We start from the raw sequence: 19,559 nt of genomic DNA, 5'->3' as shown, positions 1-19,559 counted from the left end.
TAGCACCTTCTTTCAGTAAGGAAAATGCCTTGCTTCTCATTACCTCCCCTCAGCGCCTGATGAGATGCCACGACTGTTGTCTTTGGAGGTATCTCCCATGGGACTAGGGGCACAGGGCTTTTTGTGTTCTTTAGACAGGGAAGAAAACTGTTTTAGTATTCCAGATCAATAAACTGTAGTAGAAAATTGGAAATGTGCTATGAAAAATCATTAAGCAGAGAAATTCTACTGTTCCTGAGTTTTGGATCAGAAGAAATAAATAACACTTGACTGCTCTTATACTTAATATTTTACAAGCTTGGCCCTAGTGAAATAGAATATCAGATACTACTGTATCAATGACACTTTACCTTAAACGATTTGGTCCTATAAATAGAAATTGTATTTATAGAATTGTTTTAGTTAACAGGAAGCTTTTTACTTAACACTGGTGAAAAGTACTAACATGGTGATGGAAAACAAGGTACAACTCAGCAGTCATTCAAGTCATGACTTTGTTATATTTTGAGATAGCTTTAAAATCACTTAGTCCAATAAAATGCTAAAGTACTCTAACTGCCACGTTGCTTTATCTAATTTATGAAACAGAGGCAAAGGAATCAACAATAACCTCCATTTACCATTATTAGATTAGCTATTACTGAAACTGCAGAAAGTATATAATGCTTTACTTTGTGTTCACTTGAATTTGGTTATTAAGCTTTGATGGATCTTTCATTTAACCAAATGCCTTTGTTTACAACAATAAGCATGTTAAGTCTATTGTGTTCTGAATTTGGTATGACCGTTTTAGAACATGCCTCCTGTAAAGGCATGTTAAAGTTACAGATTCTATTCATTTGTGTTCTGTCAAACATTTTCAATTTAATCCAGTTAGGGTCTCATTTTTCTTACCAAGTTTCAAAAAGATATATATATTTTTCTCTTTGAGGCCCCTGCTTTTTCAAGAATATAACCAGGCATTAACAAACATGAAACTACTCATAGCAACTACATAAAAATTGATTTTTCAAAATTGAATAAGCATCTGGTGGTCTGAAAATGTTTTATACCTGATATTTAAAAGATATTTTGACTATTGCCAGAAGGAATCAGTTCTTTCATGCTGTTTCCCTTGCAGATGCTGTCATATGCCACAGTGTTGTGTAGAGCACAGGCTTTGGAGGAAGGGCAGACTTGGATTTGCACTTAAACTCTAAGGCTTACATGCCTGTGACCTTGACTTTACCTCTTGAGGAGGTCAGTGAACTGTAACTGCCCTTTCCTCAATGTGTAACAGAGTTCAAAATAGTACCTATCTCATAGTATTATATAAGAGAAGATTCATGTAAATACCTCAAACATGTGACTATTATTATAATTAATGTGTGTGTGTATATATGTGTGTGTGTGTCCATCCACACTGTATATATATGTACATGCTGCCAATTTGAGTGACACCTTATTGATTCTAAATTAGGTTACACTGGCGGAAATGCTGTCATCCTTTCAGTGCTTAATGTTCTGGTATCATGGCCATATCTAAAAGTAACATGGGCTGGATGCAGTGGCTCATGCCTGTAATCCCAGCACTATGGGAGGCCGAGGTGGGCGGATCAGCTGAAGTCAGGAGTACAAGACCAGCCTGGCCAACATGGTAAAACCTGGTATCTATTACAAATACAAAAATTAGCTGGATGTGGTGGCGTGTGCCAGTAGTCCCAGCTACTCGGGAGGCTGAGGCAAGAGAATCGCTTGAACCCAGGAGACAGAGCGAGCCGAGATCATGTCATTGCATTCCAGCCTGGGTAACAAGAATGAGACTCCATGTCAATAAAATAAAATAAAATAAAATAGTAACATGAAGCATGATTACCATTTTGGGTCTAGTCAGAGCCACAGCTTGAAGACAAATTACCATGTAGGTAGTCATTTCAGTTGCTGAGATTGGAACCCATGAACCAAATCCCTACTCCAAAGAAGTATTACTTTTAAAGTGGAATTTTATTTCAGTTCTTTTGGATTGACATAAAAGCTAGAATAAGGAATGTTGTAAACATGTGAACTAGAAATATACGGCCCTTAGGGATCCCAGCTACAGTATATTGTTTTTCACTGACCTTATTTATTTCCCAGATCTATTAAGCTTCTATCTGCCTTGCTCTCTTTGCATTTTTCATCTTCATCTCTATCCTTTACAGCCACGTTTTTGGGATAGTAGAGATGGGCTTGGTTAAATACACACTGTTTCACCCAGTGTCCTTTGGACCACTAACCCATAGAGGAGCAATAGGAAGTTGGGCTGGGAGATCTGCTCTCTGATCTGCTCTCTGACATAAAATTGCTCAGAGAGCAAATTTATATGGTTCTTAAGGAGGGTAGAATTTTTCCCCTTATCTGTATCACATTCTGTTGGCTTGAATAATGAGTCACAGAAGAATGAAACTTCTTTAGCTGTGAAAGTTTCAGCAAGAATAAATGTTAGACCCATCGTGTTAGTATAATGCAAAATAAGATAGCATTTAAAGACAGTCTCTGCTTCAGCATCATATTGATAATGCCCCTCACTCAAGTCAGGGATTGGGGACTTACTGAGATACACCATCTGGCAAAATGTGGAAGGCCAGTTTTGTGCCAACTGAAAAAGCTGCATCAGTTCCAACTCTTGTGTACTTTGCACATTATTGGATGCCTTGCAAAAACGTTTACCACTTTTTAATTAGGAAGGGCTAAGGGACTTCAGTACCCGAAAGAAAATGTCAGCAACCCAAAGATAGAAAAATTATCCAGTGGATTATAAGGGGCAGTAAGTATTTAACTTTGAGCTTGCACATGAAATGAGGACAGTTTCATACTAGGATCTGTGTTGGGGGACATGAGGGTAGTATGTATTTGGTCTGTCTGGGTAGAACTGGGGATCTGGTCTTTCTGTTATTCTGACAGTTTCTCAGATTGTTTCTTCTGGAGCATGGTCAGTCCTTGAAAACACATGCCAAGAGATCAACTGTGTTCTGCTTCTTGGCCTATCATGTAAACTGTGGTCTGTCATGTTCATTAAAATGAAAATTTGTCGAATGGAATTTGCCCGACTGGCAGAATAGTTTAAATGTCAGATGTTGTTAGGCCTGGATATAAATATTATGTTTCTATTGTTAATTAATTGCAGCGCCTCAGTACCAGTGATCCAAAATCCAATTTAGTCTGCAATAGGCCTGTGGATAAGGGCCAGAGATAATGAATGCAGAAGGAAAAAATGTATTCAGAATTTTCATTGTATCTGTCAATGTCCTCTTAGAAAAATAGCAAATTTTGGTATGTCACTGTAGTTCAAGAGATGCAAAACAGGACAGAATTAAGACCCATTGTCTTTTGAAACCTCTCAAATATTACTTACTATCAAATCTATTCCACTACTAGCCCTAAGTCTGTCCCAGCATCAAAATTCGTGACAGATGCTGCCCTGTTCCCTTGCCTTGATTCCCCGCATTGTTTCCACCCTTGAGTCTGTTGTTATGTTCACAGCTCATTTCAGAGTTGCTGGACTGAGGTACCTAGGCCCGTAATCCGCCTCATTTTTCTTTGCAGTATTCATTTCCCTCTCCTTGTCTTGCCATCAACCCTTCCTTTCTTTTTCTTTTCGTCCTTTGTTTTGGTCCCCAGGCTCAGCAGCCTGTCTATCAAGTCTGCCACTGTTTGTTAAGATCATTTTGCATCCAAATTGAGCTGGTGGCTGAATATCACTCAGAATAACGCTGCTAGAACTGTCTGCATTAGTAAAGGGAGCAGAAATCTTGCCGCTGGTGCCCAGACCTCAGAGCTGACTGTTATTGCAAAGCCATGAGCCAGCAGGCATTTGTGACCGCTGTTCTCAACCAATATTTTGTTGAATACTTGCTGTGAGCATGGCACCTTACCTGGCCACCTCCCTGGTGGTAGGTGTGCCAGGCACAGGAAGACTAATTAAGACTTTGGAAGGCAGGACTACTGTGTTCCAGTGGTCAGGGACCCTCATTTAATTCCTGGCATCCTGGTCCATGACAACCTTGTTCTGCCCCTGCGATTATGCCAGCCGAGAAGCAGGAAAGGGAAGATGAACTTTGGTCTGCTCTGAGTTTCCCTGTCCGCAGTGTCTGTCAGATTAAAAATGAGAGGGAAGGAGGCCAGAGAGTCTTCCAGATGGAGAGTTCAGAGGAGGGCACAACCAGACTCCCTCTCTGCAGTGATGTTGCTGGGCCATCCGAGCACTGGGCCAGGAGCCAGGAGCAGAGGCTGCTGCCTGACCCTGCAGTGGAGTGGGAGCCTGGCAGAATAGTCACCCTTGGCTCAGGGTAGGAGCAGATTCAAATCAGGTGCACACAGGCCACGTGGTGGAGGTGGAGCATTTACCCCCAGGGCTGGGTGAGTCTGGTTGGATGTTGGACCCCACTCTTCTTAAGGGTGCTTTCCCCAAGTCACATGTGAGTAGAGTTGGCAACTGCCGAAACCAAATGGGGAGTTGGTATTCTCCAACCTCTCTGTTTTCTTCCTTTAGAATGAGGCAGGCTTGCAGGAAAGGTGACCTTAGTTAGGCTGGAGGCAGCAGTAACAGTGGTGGCCCTGCGTCCTTGGACTGACTTGCGTGTTCCAGTCAGCAGGGGTTTGGTGAGGTACTGACAGTCACTCTTCATGCCTCTTGGTAGCACAGCTTTATAACTGGTTTCAGCATTCATTGAAAAGTATACAGTGTAGATGCTCCAGGAACAGAGTTTTGCTTAAATGAGAATGATTTTTTAAGTCTAAGGCTGTCTGAGGTCTGTGTAACAATGGAAAGGTAATGAATGAAGTTAAACACTGAGTATCTGGTTTTGCCTTCCGTATAAAAGGATTGTTTTAATATCGCATCTGCAAAACCTCAGTTTCTCCCCAAGATGAACCTCTTTTTCTCAAATTCAGGCTATTAGAGTTTGGGGGAGGACCTATGCTATTAGGAACAGAGCTATTTGACTTAAAATGTCATCCCATTCTGAGAAAACATACTGGGGCCATGTTAGGGCATCCCTGTGCAAATGCCACATTGTCAGAATGTCTCCCGCTGGGCATAGACTAGCCATGGCACCTTCCAGTCCTGGCTAGGGGTGGTACAATTTACTGCTTCCCCATTGCCTGGGCACTAACCCATCCAGGGTCGTGCTCTCTGAGATTTCAAGGAATTTGATTTGTCTGTGACTCTATGAATTTTCAGGTGCTAATTATTGGCTGATTGTTATTCTGTTCCTCAGATGTCACCTAATGATTTTCCAGAGCTTCTGCTACTTGGTAAATTTATTTTTCTGATGCATGGCAAATATGACAGCATTGAATAGATGTGGCAAGGGCATGTCGTATTGTGTGTATGTGTCTCAGGCCATAGGAGGGTAGGCTTCAGTAGAGAGATAACTTATTGTTTTGTGAAAATGTGGAGTATAAATTAAGAGAATGAGGGAAAACCAAGAACAAAACTCAAAACTAACCTTTGCCTAAGAATTTGCAATCAATTTTCATTTGTAGTAATAATGAAAACTTATAATACTCCTTTATTAAAGAAATTTTACTAAGTGTATGTGCCAGACAGTGTTCTAGAAGATGTAGATTTAATATAGGACAAGACAGATGTGGTCCGTGTTATTGCTGAACTTATGGTCAAATAGAAAGACTTTCACATACATTTTGACAATATTGATCAGCTCTCCAGGTAAATAACAAAAGTAAGAATTATTCTGGTCACCTCCCTGGACTCTAAATGTATCTGAGTTTCAGAAATTCTGAAAATATTCTATAATAAATGCATACATAAACATTGAAATAAAACTTCCAGGAATATATTTGAGAAGTGTTAGGTTTTTGGGGCCTTTGCTGCTATGTCGAGGGTTTAAATTATTATTCAGATTCTTAAATAATTCCATGTGTTTAAAATATTAATTTATCATTAGGTGGTTTAACAGGGCTGTGTTTTCCAACTGCCTGGTTTTCACCGATATGCAGGAAAGGTTTTAGAAAGCGGTTTAAGAATCTTCTCTTAGTTGAAAATTGGCTATCATTTGAAAGAATGCTGAAATAATTTGTCTGCAGTAACAGCTCACTGAACGTAGCATAAAAATGAAAACGAGGGCTGAATTTATTCAGTGTCTTCATTCTTGTACCTGAATGCACAGACTCTTTCCTAGGTATGTAAATAATTGTTAAAGACTTAAAGGTCAATAACCAATTCCTTAACATGGCAGTTAAGTCAGGTGAGGGCTACAGAATGCAACAATAGAGGCAGATCCCTCAGTTCCAGGCAGTGTTGCCTTAAGTATGGTGCAGTTGGATGGTACCCAGAGAAAGGTTTCTGTTGGGATAAGATGAATCACCATCAAAGCAGGTTTCTATATTTGGGAAAGATATTTGTTTAAATTCAGACCTATTTTTAAGGGAGCTGGGGTTTGGATCATGGATTGAGAGGGTTGGGGTTTGTAAAGATTTTCTGGAGGACTATCCTCTGAAAAACCAGCAAGATAAATCAGTGTGTTATTGGCCTGTACTACTCTACTTCCATGTTTATTTATTTTAGGAGAACTGAAGCCCAAACCTATTTGGATTCATTTACATTTAATTTATGTCTTGCAGGAGGTGAAATGAAGGATACAGAGATTGTCTGCTCTAGAACAAAATATGGACGAATTAAGCATGAGGAAAGTGGGAAGTGGTATAACATTGTAACTGTAGGTGAAAATGTTTTCATGGCCTGTAGTTTAGATCCTTGGATTTTTAGGTCAAGGAAAACATGGGAAAGAGAGGGCTAATTTGAGTGGCTATTCCTGACTATTGTCTAGAGATCTATACTCTGGAACAAGAACTTTTGGGTTCTGACTTGCTCCCATTTTGGATAGCTAGGACACACACACACACACACACATACACACACACACACATTTTTAGATTTACACAAAGATATACACAAAGACGACAGAATCTGCTTGCATTAGTTTATTCAACAAGTACAGTTGTGTGCCACATAATGACATTTCAGTCAATGATGGATTGCATATAGGACCATGGTTCCATAATATTATATTTACCATAACTTTTCTATGTTTAGATGTTTAGATAAACAAATACTTACCATTGTGTTACAATTACTTACAGCATTTAGGACAGTAACATGCTTTACAGGTCTGTAACCTAGGAACAATAGGCTATACCATATAGGATAAGTGTATAGTGGGCGACACTTTCTAGGTTTGTGTAAGTACATGCGGTGATGTTTGCGCAATGACAGAATCACCTATGGGTGCAATTCTCAGAATATACTCCCATTACTAAGTGACACATGACTGTTTATTGAATGACTGTTGGGTGCCGGGATTGAATCTGGGGCTTTCAATGTGTGAGTAAGGTGGGGTTGGTTTGAACAATAAAGGCCATACATTTTAGAGAGCTTAAATTCTAATTAGGGTGAGAAAACATAAACACATGAGAAAGTAGTACATTAAGACAATAGCATGGATTCCTATCATAAGACACTATATGATTATGGTGAGACCAAAGGTCTGTTTAAAACCAGTCCTACCACCTGTCCCTTTCAACCTTCTCAGGAACCTTCAGCACTGGTTACGCTTTCTCTTCTACACTCACTCTCCATCTTAAATAGATCTTCTTCATTATCTTGATACATACTCAGCTTTTTTTCTGTTTAAAAACTATACAAACAAACCCTCTTCCAGCCCTTTGTCCTTTAGTTGCCACTCTTTCCTCCCCAATCGCAGCCAATCTTATCTAGAATTGTCTTTACTCATTGTCTTTGTTTAATGACTTCTACTTCTGTCTTAACCAATTCCAAACTGAATTCTGCCTCCATCAATCCACAAAACAGTTCCTGCTGAGTTCCTCATGACCTTCATATTGGGCATTTTTTAGGATTTATATCACTTGACCTTTCTGTGAATCTTGAGGATTTTGTTTTACTCCTCTGGCAACTGTTCTGTTTCTTATGTAGGATTCATCCTCCTCAACACAACTGTTAGATGTTGAACTTGCTCACGGATCAGTCCTAGGGCCTTTTGTCTTTCTGCTTATACTGACTCCCTGGACAGTTGCATCCATATTCACAACTGCAGTTGCTTCCTACTTACAGATAACTTACCACTCTCAGGCCTCCCCTCTTAGCTACAGACTCATCTACCCAACTGCTTACCTGGATATTTTCCTTTAGATGTCTCTAAGGCACTTCAAATTCAATGTATCCACAACCAAACTAGTGATCTCTTTTGACTCCAGATGTGGACCTTCATCCAGTGGGATTTAGGTAAGGTCCTTGTCTAATCCCAATTCACAAAGGGAAACTGTCATAAAATTATAATTTTTGAACACATTTAAAAAATCATATTTAATAATTGTTTTCCAACTTTAATGCATTATGGTAAGAAACCTTTGCTATCTGTTGTTTGATATTCATTGAGACTAGTTTCAGGCTTACTATATGTTTAATTTCTGCTTATGTTTCATATGTGCTTGTAAAGAATGTTGTGGCAGATTGCATTTTCCAAAGGTGGTCACATCAGCACATTTATCCAATCCTGTGCTTTTCTTACAGTGTAACAGACACTCCCTCTTTGAGGCGGGCAAGGCTGTTGTTCTCTTTCTTTTAGTCTGGGTGGGGGTTTTTGACTGCCCTGACTAGTGAAGTTCAGTGTAAATGGTGTTATGTGATTTCTGAGCCTAGGTCATAAAAAATACAGCTTCTGTTTGTCTCTCTCTCAGAACTCATCTTTGGAACTCAGCCACCATGTTGTGAGGAGACTCAAGCCACATGGAGAGGCCGCATGGACGTATTCTAGCTGCTAGCCCTAGTTGTGGTCTCAGCTAACTCTGAGCAACAACTGGCAGATATGTGAGGGCATGAGTCTTCAGATGATCCCAGCTCCTAACTTAGATATTTGAGGGCATGAGACTTCACATGATTCCAGCCCCTAACTTTCTAGTCTCCTAGCTAAAGCCTCAGGCTTTATGTAGCATACAGAAAAGCCATCCTGCTGAACCCTGCCAGAATTCTTGATCCGTAGAAACCGTGAGAGATAATAAATTCTTGTTTTTATTTTTAAATATCTAATTTTTGGATAATTTGTTATATGTCGATAAAAAATGAATATAAATACTTTCTCTTCTATTATTGCTAACTTCAGTCATGCCTAACAATAACTTATTTCCGTCAGCTTTTTTTTGGTTCCTATTTCCTTGGTGTGTACTTATCCACACTTTTCTTTTCAAAACTTATGTTTAAATTTGTTTCTTATAAACAACACATAGCAAGATTTTAAAACGTTTGTTTTGATAAAATTTTAACAGATGTACTTACCCTGATTCCTGACACAGTTGGACTGTGTTAAAATATTTTCTTTTGTATTTTCTATTCAGCGTGTTTTCCTTTGCTTCTTTTTCCCTTCCATTTCAATGTTGTATAGAGAATCAATTGTGTTTTCTTTACTCCATGTTGTTTCCTCTATTGATTTGGAAATTTCTATTCTTTTGGTTATTACTCTTATATGTTTTAAAATTCGGAAATAGAGCATACATGCAAAATAATTTGTGCAAGTATACATATACAGTTTAAAGAAAATAATAAACTGATTGTCTAGATACCTCTTTCTAGGCCAAGAAACAGAGCATTACCATATTCTAGAATCCCCCTTATCCCTTTCACATATTCCATCTCCTCTCCCACTCTCAAGATAAAGATAGCCTGAATTCTGTGTAAATTTCTTCCCTTTCTTTATTTTGTTTTGTACCACTTACAGTTTATATTCAAAAACAACACAGTATTTATTTTTGTCTTTTTGAATGTTATACAAATAGAATAATATGTATAGCTTTCTGTGACTCACTTGTTTTGTTTTACATCATATTTTGAGAGGTAGCTATGTTGATGTGGGTAACTGTTTCATTGATTTTTCAAAGTTATATAATATTGTATTCTAAGAATACGTAAAAAAATGTGTTTATCATATTGCTGATAGACGTTTGGGTTGTTTTCTGTATTTTTTGCCATGCTGGCAATACTGCTGTAAACATTCTACAAGTCTCTGTGAGTATGTGTGCAAGGGCCTCTTTCGTTATATAGACAGATTAAAAAAATGCTGGTTATCCTTAACAAGTTAATCAGTAGTTTTAATGCATATCTTTAATGCCTTAAGTAGTATTTCTGTCCTCCTTCTAAACAATTTATTACCCCCTTCTTTATTCCATATGATTGTGATAAACCGCTCAGTTTCACTTTATTGGCAAATTCTAAAAATTGTTTTGTTTTTTTAAACTAGGGCTTAATAATTATTAATCAATGCCCATTACTTATTGTTAAAGTTACTAGATTTACCATCATACTTACTAATTTCTCTGTTCACTATTGCTTCTTGTTTCTCACTCCTTCCTTCTGAGATAAATTCCCACTTATTCAAGCATATCTTATTTTAGTATTTCTTTTGGCAAAAGTAAACTATTGTGAGCACTGAACAATCTTTTTTTTTTTTTTGAAAAGTGTTCCTATTTATCTATTGTTCTCTATTATTCTTGAATGATGGGTTTAGTATGGGATTATAATTTTTTCTTTTGAGGAAAAGTTCTCTCTTGTTGCCCAGGCTGGAGTGCAGTGGTGCAATTTCAGCTCACTGCAACCTCTGCCTCCTGGGTTCAAGCAATTCTCCTTCCTCAGCCTCCTGAGCAGCTGGGATTACAGGCGCCCACCACCAAGTCCAGATAATTTTTGGATTTTTAGTACAGATAAAGTTTCACCACGTTGGCCATGCTGGTCTCAAACTCTGGACTTCAGATGATCTGCCCGCCTTGGCCTCCCAAAGTGCTGGGATTGCAGGCGTGAGCCACAGTGCCCGGCCTGTTGCTTTACTTTTATTTTTGCTGATGACATGTTCTTTTGCCAGAAGTCTCTTTTTTTTTCCCTCTCTGGTTGACTTTATTTTTATCTCTGGTGTTCTGTGATTTCATCCTGAGTATCAAAGTATGCATTTGCTTTTATTTATCTTTTAGAGATATTGGTATACTTTTTCAAGAGAACTCATGTCTTTCATTCTAGAAACTCTACATCCATTATATTTTTATATTGGCTTTTTCTCTTTCTTTTGAACTTGGCTATATATGTGTGTGTGTGCATGTGTGTGTATGTATGTGTGTGTATATATATGTATGTATATATATACACATGTGTATGTATGTACACGTGTGTATATAGGCACATATGTATATACATGTATGCACATAAGTATACATACACACACATATATGTATTTTAAATCATCATTGTATTTGTTTAGCATTTCTGTGTTTGAAGTGGAAAGGGATTCAGCTCAATCTCCATGTTATCAGATTATTAATCTCTTAGATTTCACAAATGCAATATTATACTATTTTATCAAGTATTCTCCAGACTATGTTTCTTCTAAACTCATTTGTAATCCGTGTAACTCAGGAGGAAGGAGAAATTTCTGGTGCTGTCCCATAGAAGGGACTTATCTCCTGCATTAATAGTCTAAGATTTACATCTTAGCCCGTAAGTCTGACCTGTTCTTTGGTGGTCATGCATCAGTGGTAATGCATTCTTTGGTGGAATAGAGGGATGTGGAGGGAAACAGTCCAGTAAGAACTAAAACAATCCCGTAAGATATTGAAGGAAAAAAAAAGAACCATGGAAAAACTATGGTGTAGTTTTCTATCCCCAACTACTGTACCTTTCAGAGATGTTAGGACCTAGCCAAAAATGAGAGAAAGAGATGTATTCCCATTACTAGTGACTACAGAGGCACCTTATGAGTAAGGTTGGATGATTAAAGAACCAGCTTCATGAATCCATAAGTTATTGCTGTTGTTTTGCAGATCTTTTGTCACATTGACTTGCATGTGGTCAGTGCATAGTATTTATGTTTTGATCACAGAAAGCTGAAGTTAACAAGATTTGATTTGAAATGTCAAGTTGTGGCTTCCTTTGTTTTGTGAGTTTCTTCTGAGAGAAGGCTGCAGTCTACGTACAGAAAGGATGATTGTCCCTGTAAGCATGCACACATATACTTATGGAACAAGTGGTGAGGTCTTTATTAGAAGGACCATGCACCTCATATAAATGAAATAAGTATCACTAAGTGAAACTTTTTCAGAGAAATGGAAATAGAGCATGCAAGAAAGATGACAAAAAGAAATAAGAAAATAAAATGCTTAGTCAGATTGAGTATGTCACACTCGTGTTTAATTTGATTTTCATCTCTCTACTTTATAAGCTGTTCCCATTCTGTTGAGGAGTTCACACTCCAAAAGATTTGACTGTAGATTTGGCCAAGGTTTGTGTGCTTCAATTCTGGGTAGATGTGTGCACCATTTTCAGTTTCTGACTGTCTTTTTTTGGCCTCTTGTGCGGGAGGTATGAGGCACAGTTTTATCAATGGTTTATTTGGCTAGCACCATATACCATGGCATATGGAAATTCTATTTAGAGACATGGGGAGAAAACGTTTGTTGTTTTACTCACAGACAACTCTGTCTTTCATTTTTTATCTCTTTGTAGCTTTGAAGCTCAGCAAAGAAGAGAAATCCATTGAGAACGGTCTGTAAAGGTAAGTGTATTTATTACATGGCCTTGACAAACATTGCCTTTACAACATTGATTTTTCTTTTATTCAGAGATTTAAACACTTGGACTAAAGATATAGCTGACAGGACAACTTCCTTAACCACCTGCTTGTCCTCCCTCTTAGGCAAAAGTGCTGAGCAGTAGTTAGCAGAGAGCAGGAGGAAATAAAATGATGTGTTGAGAGTAGACAAATGCGATCGTATGCTTGCTGACTTTTGCTTTCTTCTCAGCAGTTAAGACATTCCAATGGAGCTAAGTTTACTACGATTAATGCTAGATGGAAAAAGAATGCACTTGTACTACTTCTGGCCAATAGTTAAATAAAACTAGCTGGCCAAATAAAGCATTTAAAATAAAATGCAGAGTGGCATTTCAATTGGGTTGGATGAAATTTATTGCGAAAGTCAGTTGTGCAGTTGCATGGAAGATCTAGTTTTGTAGAAAGAAAAGAGCCACTGAATTTGGTGTATCTAATTTCATTCCACCCAGTCACTCTGAGCCCTAAATGAATTACAGGAAATGAACTTCCAAGCTTGAAGCAATGGGAAAAGTACCTACTCGGCCTCTTGTGAAACATTACAATCAAGTTGGTTTTTACATGGAAAAATGTAATTGTTTCCTCTTTGCTAGGTATATTTATAAGCATACCTCTGTACAGCATTGTTCTTTGATTCATTGTTTAATTTCTGTTCTGCATGAAGTATTTTAATTTAAAGAATTCATTCTGGGCAATTATAGGGCTGCAGTTTCATCAAGAGTCTTTGGTGGCCAGGGTGAAATATGCTATAATTTTACATTTGTTTTCATCATAAATTACATTTTTGACACTTTTAGGGTTTTTTCTGTCATTTTTATTACAGCAATCATAACTATGACCACTTTAGTTAAAGTTGAAAAGCCATTTTGATTTACCTTATACTTTAAGTTCTTACTTACTTCTTGACAAATCTACTTCTGGGGCTGAATTTTTCATGTTTATTTGGAGGGCAAAGAAGAATTTTACAGGGATATTGGAGAAACCCCTTTTAGATCATCAAAATATGAGTTATAAAAAAAATCCTCTTGTCTTAGGATTTGCTTTGGGGCAACTAAACTCTAGTGCATGAAAACTGGTTGGCTTGGAATTTTGCCATGATGGTTGAACATCAGTGAAGAAAATACTGTCTTAAGCAGTTGATAATTCTTATTTTCAGCCATATAACTACATGTCTCTGGACTGTTGAGCCACACCTTGGAATAAAGAAATACTTGATAGCTTTTAGAAATAAATGCTCATAAATAATTGGATCTAGTGGTGATGTAGCCATCTTGACAACTTTGTAATCTTTTGGCACCGATATGATGCTTCCTTTCCTCTTGGGGGATGTTTCCACACAGGCACAGTCCATTTTCTCTACTCTCAATGGAACTCTTTTGTTGAATTTGTACTCTGGAATCAGACATGGGTTTAGTCATGATTTGGCTTTTACTAGCTATTGGATTGCGGACAACTTACTCACCCTCTTAGAGTCTCAGTTTCCTGATCTGTGAAGTGGGGATAATGCTGTTTTTGGCTTCATGTAGTTGTGGAGAATTAAATGAAGTATTCTGTACCAAGGGCTTAGAAGAAGTCCTGGCCCATGATAAGTGCTCAGTAGATGTGAGCTGCTTCTGCTCTAATTAATGTCATCATCATCATCAGCAGCAGCATCCTTATGAATTTATTCATTATATATTTTTATGAGTCTATTCATTTTAGAAGCTTCAGGATAATATTTCTAAAATAAGCATGTTGTTACCAAAGAAGGGAAAATTCTGCTTGGTCCTTAGGAATCAAGTGAAAAGGTAACTTACAGGTAATATAGGAAGTAAGGCCTCTGGACGTGAAAACGTTATTAGGCTGAAGTTTTGTAGGTATTAGGAAAACTACCTTCTTTTGTTGTCATCAATTACTAATTAATAGTCTTGAGAAATTAGGAATCTACTGCTGTTTAGCTTCTTCAAGAATTTTTAAAGAAAGCCTTGGTAAGTATAGAGGGAACCCCCCTCACCAACTTTTTTTTTTTTTTTTTTTTCTGTCGTGTATGTGTTTTTCCTTCCTAATAGCACCTTTATGTCTTTTTGAGGTAATTAGGCTAGTGGAACTGTAACCAGGGGCCCTACCCAGGGGCCTGCACCCAGCCTATGGATGGGTGTATGACCACAAGCTTGGCAAAGTAAATGCTCCTTCTTTGGAATCTGATTCTTTAGCTAAAGGATTCTCCCTTGTCCTAGACGGGCATTCTGATCTGCCAGTATGTACTATGAGACCACTGTTGCCTCCATGTCTGTTTTGGCTAGTCATGACCTCCAAACCTTATTTTCCATTCTGCCGTGGATTGACTGAGACTCCAATATCCTTTCAATAATTCTTAAATTAGCCAATTGGTTTCTGCTGCTTGCAACTACAGAACCCTAATTGATAGTATAGTCTATTCATTAGTGAGCTAGATTTGGAATAAATATGGTATGTTTGGAGGTTTACAATTAAAGTGCCACTCATTACTTTCTTTCATCATGTGTAAGTAGCTCAGTGTTTGCAGTAGATTACAAAAGATACAGAGTTCTTTCTTAGAATCTCAAAAACAGGTTATTTTGCTGAACTTCCCAGTACTCCTGTGTTTGGTACAGGGAAGTCACTCTTGGCTGCTTCTCTTAGCTCTCAAAGAATGTATATGTATGTGGGGGTAGGGCTGGAAATGAGAAGAGAAGCAGAGAAGTCATCCCTCCCAATTTCTGGGGCCCTGGTCTCTTTGTGTCATGGGGATTGTGAAGGGACTGAGATTTTCTTCTGTTTACCCCCAGGAACCCCAAACACAACAGGTATACTCTTTAAACATTTTTCTACTTTTCCCTGAATTTTTATTTCTCCTTTGAATACTGTTCTTACCCTACTGAACACCTTCTTTTCAATGATGTGTAAAATGTGATTGAAAACTCAATTACTTCCCGTTCTGGCATTGCTTGTGGAATGGAGAATGAGAATGGAATGGGCAAGTTTTCTCTATTTCCCCTTGTGTCTTATTTGTTGACTATTTCTGTGCTCTGTGCAGTGCCTAGAACAAAACTAGTTAATTTTTTTTTTAACAGGGATATCAATGTTGCACTCCTACTGTGACTAAATAGCATGACAGTATTATATGGTGAGAAGAGCCTTAGCTGGGGTATTAGGAAACATTCCTTCTAGTTTTGGCTCTGCCATCTGCTAGCTTTGTGACTCTCTGCAAGATTCCCAACTTTCTTTAAGATCTCAGGTTCCTCACCTGTAAAATGAGGATAACTTTTGCCCTATTTATTGCACAGGGCTGTTTTGAGGATCACATAAAGACAATATATATGAAAGTGCTTAGTAAATTTTTAACAAATGCATAACATCACCATATTGCTATCATGCCATGAATATTTCTTAAACAGATGAAAATTTGAGGGGCTTGTTTTAGGAGGCTGAGTAGGAAAAGAGACAAATTAACAACGATGACAACAACAACAATAACAACAACAACCCTGTATAGTGCTTGTGCTGGGTATTCATTTGTGCTTCCAGCTCCTCTCTCTTCTAAACAGCTCTGCACCAAGGGCCTAACCTCTATTGCAGGCATTCCCTGGGCTCCCTTGTTGGCTGGCTTTCTGTTGTATTAGCCAGAGGAAGGAACTGGACGAAGATCTGGGAACACGAGGCTGAAATATTCTTCCCTACTTTCTTCTCTGCAGCACTGTGGGTTGGCAATGACTGTATCCCTCTAAGGAAGGCCACGATTCCTGTTGGGGGTCTCTCTTCTGCAGATACAGCTCTTTCCACTGTCTGGTAACTGCTTCTTCCCTTTGCCCCTTTGAGTCTAGAGTGTTAATGGAATTTTTGCTAACTCCAGCACACTAGACCATCCCTCAGTGGTCTTCCCTTAACCCTACCTTCACCCCAGGTAAAGATGTCATCCCCTTCCTGCTGCGACCTTGATTGTACAAAGGAATTTTTTCTTTATATATTGTTCCACCATCCTCAGCTGAATTCAGCAAATATCTTTTTAGGATTTAGAGTGTGCCAGGGAAAAAGTAAGTCTTTATCGTACACTTTTAAGAAATGGACATTTTGGTGGCATAGCTGGTGATATTATATCATTTTTTTTAAAGCAAGTTTTGGTAAATTGAAAAGCTTTATATTAACCCCAGTATATAAAGAAATACCATATTGTACTTATATGCATTATGAATTACCTTTTACATTTTATTTTTATTTTTATCAAAGCAATGTATCTAAATTGTTTAAATAAAACTGCATTGCAAAGCAAATATTTAAAAACTGCAACATCTATGCCTTCTTTCTACCTCCCTCTGGATTGCTTCCCCAGAATTAGCAACTTTCTACTCTGATGTTTCTGGTGTTTACCTCTCTCTTTCTAAATAATGTACTTATATTATTCTTTCCTGATTTATCAATTTTAGCAATAGCTCTCTGATCCTTTCCACTCCTACCACTTCTGATCCCTACAGCCTCCTGACATACTTATATTATAATTTTTATTTAAATCAACAGGTAATATTTACATTATCACGATTATGTAGCTTTTTTCTACTGCTAAGCCAAATGGTATTTGTTATGTTTTCTTTAATATACAATTTTTTGTCTTTCTTGGAATTAATATGTGCTTTAAAAAAATTTGCCTACTTTAGGCATCTACCTTATAAGGTAGGTAGTAATAGCATGTCAATTTTGTAGGTGGGTCATGTTAGTATTTCCATTTTATAGATGTGGAAATTGAGACTTAAGGCTAAGTATTTTTTCCAAGGTCACATAGCTAATAAGTGTTAGAATTGGGAGAAGACACCAACCAGCCAGTCTGTTCACAGAGCCCGCCTTCTTAATCATTATATTACTTACAGATACTGTCACTTCAGTTACCCTGATGGCTACTTTAAAAAAAATTCCTGGGTTCTATCTTCAGAGATTCAAAATCAGTGGGGCTGAGATGGAGAACCAAGAATCTGTATTGTAAAAAGCTCTACGGGTGATTCCACTGATCAGCAGGTTTGAGAACTTCTGTTCCATATCCTATCATTACTGTAATTACCATCATCACAATCATGATCATCAACATCATTATCATCTTCATCATCATTGCCACCACTACCATCAGCAGTAACAAATGGCTGTCTTGCTCAGTGCTCTCAGTAACTGACTAGAAATCCTGGTGTTTGTTAAAGCAGCTACATTTGACTTCATAGGTGAGATCATCACACTAGTGAGTGATTCAGTAATAATTCATCTGGCCAGTTTTTAAGTTTGGCAAATGCTTTGGGAGAAATTGTGCCCCATAGAAGTAGACAAGCTTATTTTTTTCAGCTCAGCCTGTTGTTGTTTTATCTGGTACAAAAGCAATGAGAACTTTGTCCCTGTACTTAACTCTGACCTTTAAGGGACTTTTTTTTTTTTTTTTCTTTTTTCCCTGAGAGTTCCTAAAATGACATCTGGGGAAATATAAAGTCCTAGTGAAAGAGAAACGTTGAAGTCTTTGTTCTGTTTGATTTCCACTTCCCCACTATCACACCCCCTACTAACCACCCCCCTCACCCTTTGCTTATGGCATTTCTTGTTTATCACGCATGAGAGAAGCAATAAAATTTGGCCTGGGGTTTTCTCATCCCTGGGTGTGAAATTATTTCAGAACTATAATAATAATACTTTGCATTTGTATAGTGCTTTTATTTGAAGATCTAAAAGTGTTTCTTTGGTGTTAATAGAGCTTCCCATCACCCTCTGAAGTAGGTAAGTATTATTAGAGGATATTTCCTTCAAGAACATTTTCTCTTTACATCCCATGTGTGATTTGAAAATGCTTGTGTATTATTTGGGAATCTCAACTCTTTAAAGTGCCATACATATAAGGCAATTCTTTTATTTATATTCAATCTTCGTTAATGCCCAGAACGTTGAGGGAAATACAGCAATTCTTCATAAATGAGGGTGGCATTATTTAGAAAGTATTAAAAGCAGTTTGGTATTGCCTTTTATTGGAATGTTTTGAAAATATTTAATAATGCTCATTAGCTACAGAACTATCTGTTGTACAGTTAGTTTTCCTTTTTTTAAGGTGGCAGGATTTGCAGGAAGGAAAATATTAAATAATTAGTGGTGTTAGAACGCAATCCTCCAAAGTATGGTACCTTAGCATGCTGAGTACTTTAAACTGAAGGAAATACATTGGAAAGCCCTCAGAACCAAGGTCTTTCTGGCAGTCTGCCATCATCCTGTCTCCTACTTCTCTTCCACCCCTTAAGCAAGTCATATAAACCAGAATTCCTCTTCCCTAAGGTGGGTCATAGAAACTAGAATGTCTCTTCCCCACAGCAAGCCATGAAACCTAGAAAAGTCATTCTCTTCCTTCTCTCTTGGAGATCCTCATTCCACAGGGGCCCTGCTCCATACTTGGGAGAAGGAATGTTGCACAGAGAAGTCAAGAAGAATCTGAACAGTCAGGACTTGCTGGTCCCCACCACCACCCGCACCACCGCCAATCTATTTTCTGTTTCCAGTAGAACACACCCCTTTTGTTCTACCACATGGCTGTGCATTATTCACTAAACCTAAGCATAAAAACCATTTTCCTTGAGTCTTTGGGTCTTCATTTCTGAAGGCTGCTGTGCCACATAAAACTTTGATTAAATACATTTGTTATGCTTTTCTCTTGCTGACCTGTCTTTTGTTATAGGAGTGTCCACTGTGGCTCTTATGAGAGGTGAGGATAGGTATCACACCTTTCCACCCCTACAGTGGGAACTTGGCCTGGTATTGTGCAGTCCTTTGGTTGTTCATGATGTGTCAAATCAACTAAAAATACAAACTGAGTGTGCATTCTGATTTAAAGATTTCATTCTGAAAAATTGTTTTGAATGCTGCATGAATTGCAAGCATGCGTACATTCGTAACAGGTTACTTTTTTTT

The 19,559-nt window shown here is 38.0% G+C and overlaps 1 long non-coding RNA gene across 4 annotated transcripts in view; it reads left to right on the top strand.

Moving 5' to 3' along the window:
* LOC117083072 overlaps positions 1 to 19,275 on the top strand; it is a 43,384-nt gene extending 24,109 nt beyond the window's left edge. Inside the window, exons 2-5 of one of the 4 annotated variants that reach the window (XR_004436924.1) lie at positions 12,539 to 12,587; positions 17,563 to 17,842; positions 18,315 to 18,383; positions 19,013 to 19,275. This is a non-coding gene — a long non-coding RNA (uncharacterized LOC117083072). Of the gene's footprint in view, positions 1 to 12,538; positions 12,588 to 17,500; positions 17,843 to 18,314; positions 18,384 to 19,012 lie in introns of all 4 variants that reach the window. The other 3 variants (XR_004436926.1, XR_004436923.1, XR_004436925.1) reach the window with 3 other exon arrangements.
* Positions 19,276 to 19,559: the final 284 nt, after the last annotated feature.

Source organism: Trachypithecus francoisi, unplaced genomic scaffold (genome assembly GCF_009764315.1).
Source record: "Trachypithecus francoisi isolate TF-2019V2 unplaced genomic scaffold, Tfra_2.0 Lachesis_group0, whole genome shotgun sequence".
NCBI lineage: Eukaryota > Metazoa > Chordata > Mammalia > Primates > Cercopithecidae > Trachypithecus > Trachypithecus francoisi.
Note: the sequence above shows the minus strand (reverse complement) of the source record. Positions and strands in the feature narration are given on the sequence as shown.